Genomic DNA, 4,020 nt, shown 5'->3' on the forward strand with positions numbered 1-4,020 from the left:
ACTCAGTCATTTGTCCCCCAGACTATGCACCTTCTGCTCATATCCCCCTTCTCTTTGTCCTTTCAATTTCCCTTTAACCCCCATAGCATCTCTTCAGATACTTTTGCCCCAGATGTCTGAAATGCATGCACAAGCCCTAGCTCAGGCATTGTCTGTCTCAATATCCTCAATCAGCTTGTCTCCATTCCCTGAAATTCCCCAGTTCGCCTATCCTCTGTCATCTTCTCACCTTTACTTGACAACTACCTCCCCCAACTCATCTCATAACCAACAGACCAAGTCTCTCATCCCCCTTTCCAATACCTCCCTTAATCTTTTTTTTAATCTCCCCCAGTTCCTACTAATGAGTGGTTCTCTCCCCAATTTCCAACTCTTACTCCAGTTTCTTCCACACACAGCTCTGCCCTCCATCCCCCATTTCTCTGTCACTGCCACCAACCCCAATTGCCCTGGTTCCCTTGCTATATAAAGGAAACCCTTTGGCAACTGGCAATAAGAACTCACCCCGTAAAGTCCTAACGCTTAGTCCAGGGGTGGCCAAGCTTCCATCTGGAAGCTGGTCACTGCGTGCTTGCGCAAAAATTCAAGGAGATGCATATTAAACTTCTGACAAGCCGCATGTGACTCTAGAGCTGCAGGTTGACCACCCCTGGCTTAGTCATTTAATTTAGACACTAAAGAAAGTCTTAGTAACTAATACAGTTAGAAACCCAGTGGCCTGAAAACTGCGTCTTTCTTAAGAGTGCTATTGCAATAGTAAGAACACAATATAAAGCAACAAAATCCCTTAAAGTACCATAGACATTTTTCCTGTGATGTGCTCTCAGACTATAAACAGATATTGCCAAATGAAGTGGATCAGCTGTGCTGGGATGTGTCCCTGGTACAGCTGATCCACTTCACTGGGCAAAACAGACATCGCCTGTTGTCCGGGAGGGTCAGGCCCCTCCTGCTCCCAGGGCTTCAGGGGCCCAGTCCTGCATGACAGCACTCAGGGTGCACCTCTCCAAGACATTTGTGATGCAACAAAGGGCGTGGACGTCTGCGTGCTTTCACTGTGTGCCACCGTAAAAATGTTTCTAGTGGCACAAAAGCAACAACTGTTTGCAGCCTTCTTGTTTAATTTCAAACATACAGTAAAAGATTAAAGAAAAGCTTATTTGACCAACTGTATTTTCCACTGTGTAATTACTGACGGTTTTGTGATCATGATCACTGAATATTCTAAATGTATAGATGTTTATATCAATAGCATAATAATGTGCCTTTCCAGTCTGAAGTCTGAATATAGCTTGTACTCCCTTAACCTTCTTCACTGAACCACAATTAGCTGCACATGCATCAGCGGTGTGTGAATATGGACATCCCTGTTGCTAAGTAACCACATGTCTCTAGCTCGTAGATAGCTCAGTGAATGTTGTAAGCAACATCATACAAGTTGCCAGCTTCATAATGTGGCCAGCTCCAAGAAATGTAAGCTAAACATGTTGGCTATGGCACCTTTTAGATCTCTGTAAAACAAGCTGGAGCAGCAATGAAAGACAAATAAAACTTTGGCTAGCGACCAGACTTCAGGATAATCCAGTACTCTCTGGGATATACTTCTTCCCTATCAGAACAGCTGCCAATTATTTTTGTGGATTAACCTAGTCATGAACATTTTTCTTAACCCGTGTTCAATAAATCAATGGAAGTTTTCACCTTCTAGTCAATCCATCCTTCCTAGCTTCTATATTTTAAATACTTCTACCCAAGATGCTGTAATATGGCCCTGCAAATATTTTCTTTGATCTCATTCCTGAAAAAAAATCAAACATTTTTTGCTTAGTTTGTGATCAACATAGTTATTGCCAACTGTCATCCCACTAAGCACCCCAGTATGCAGTAGCATAGCTATGGGGGGCAGCCAGTAGCTTGAGGAGAAAATGGGCACAAAAATAGTTGTCACCACAGCTGCCAGGTAGTTGTGCCACTGCACTGAGCAGTCTGACCCACCCTTGACAGCCACTGCTGTTCAGGGTACAGAAGTGCCCTGTTATGCCTCTGTCAGACACGCTCATCCACACAGCTGGCCCTAGTCCTGAACCACTGAACAATGTGCAGAAAAGATATTCCACTGGCTTCAATAACAGCTCCATTAAAATTTAATTGTTTGTATGAACTTTTCTTTTGGGAAAAAGACCCTCCAGCAACACACAGCATACACCTGCAAGCCTTTCGGTTGTATTAGGTCAGACTCCAGCACGGTCTATGTATGCTAGCAACATGTCCAGGATCTCTCAATCTGCAGACAGGTTGGTACTAAAACCTTAAGTCTGCATGCCTTCAAATTTAAAGGGAAGTGGGTAGCTGGATTCAAATCCTTGGCTAAGAGCCCATCTACCAGTGCTTTGGATTACCTTGAGAAACCGATTTGGAAGGCAGCCCAGAAAGTCACAGGTCATTGGATGAAATCTGGATGCTAGCAAGTCTAAACCGGAACTTGAATTTTACTTTGAACCTGCTTCCTATGCTGCACCCAAAACTTATTCTGAACTCGCATCTGACTGCAATTGTCTTGCCTTATCTGTAACTGCACCTGATAAAACATGGAGAAATTGCTCCAACCTCCTCTCCCCCAAGCAACTCATCTTACTGATACAAAGCCACCTTGACCCAGAATTTAACAAAAGCTAATACTCTGAAGTATCATACAGCATGATGAATTTGTAATTTTATTTCCATCTAAAATATCGTCACGTGTGTGTTCAAATAAGAATCAGAAGTCACTTTCCCTAGGAGGATAAAGGGTATTTGAAAATGCAGAATCTTAAGCTAAACCTTTTAGAAACATTCCTTTAACAAGGTTAGATTTAATCAAGAGGCCTCAGCTTGATTAGACTTATTTCTCAGTTACTGTCTTTCAATACGACAAGCTGCTAAACGGGTCTGAAAAAGACAGCTGGTAGTGCTTCAAGTTTCTGAGGAAGATAAAAAAAACCAGCTTGTATAATTCTAATGAATGTGTCAATTGACAGCAAACCATGTAAAATAAAGGTAAGAGACTCTTGAAAAGCACAGATGTTTGTACTACAATTTCCATCACCCCTAGCATGTAAAGAAACAAACTGCAGTACCATCAAAACACAGAATGAAAACTTTCAATACAGATAAAAGAGATGATCGTTAGTGAAGAATGCTGCAACAAAGCTAAAGCTGAAAATAAGGAATACTATAAATAAGGATAAAACTAACTTGTCCCTTTACATGTCATGATTGTATTGGAAGTATTTCTGTTAAAGCATCAAGAATTATTTAAATTTACTTTTAAGAAAAAAGACAACTTCATAAACAGAAGTTACATTTAAATGCATCATCACCACCACACAGTGCAGCTAAGTAGCAGCAAGGGACCTAGAAGGCATGTCCACACATGCAAGCACGTGCGCTTGCAGCAGCTCAGATAGAAGCAGCACAAATTTGAGCTGGGGCTTTTTGCCTTAGCGCATGTGCTCAGACATGCACTTTGTTGTGGAGCAAATTGTGCCACTGGGGGCAAAATAACCATGCCTGGCTCCTCCCAGATCTGCAGCCAGGGGGAGCTAGAGCCTGGGGTCAGCACCTGTGTTGTCCCCAGCAGTATCAAAAGCTGCCCAGTCCTGGTCCCATCTGTACAAAAAGCTGCCCTGGCAAGCAGCTCAGGGTTACTCGCTCTTTGGAGCTTCTACGGTTCAGCCACTTGGTACCTGGGGACACTACCCCTTGTGCCAGCTGGACTGCTGCAGCAGCATCCCACATCCATTTTTAAAAATACCCCCAAATTCATGTTTTTCCACAATTAACACAAAAGACCACTCTACACACACAATATATGCATCTAGAGAGAGACACAGTGATCAGTTGGGCAATGCTTTATTGGTATATTTACAATGTTAAAGCAATGTGGAAACCTACCAGCGTCTCTATCATCATGATAAAACAAATTGTAAATACCCATGTGTTGATGTGTACTTTTGGTTTTCTTCGCACATGATGGGTGTG

This window comes from Gavialis gangeticus, unplaced genomic scaffold, assembly GCF_001723915.1.
Source record: "Gavialis gangeticus isolate Ggan-Ray unplaced genomic scaffold, GavGan_comp1, whole genome shotgun sequence".
In the NCBI taxonomy this organism is placed as follows: Eukaryota; Metazoa; Chordata; order Crocodylia; family Gavialidae; genus Gavialis; species Gavialis gangeticus.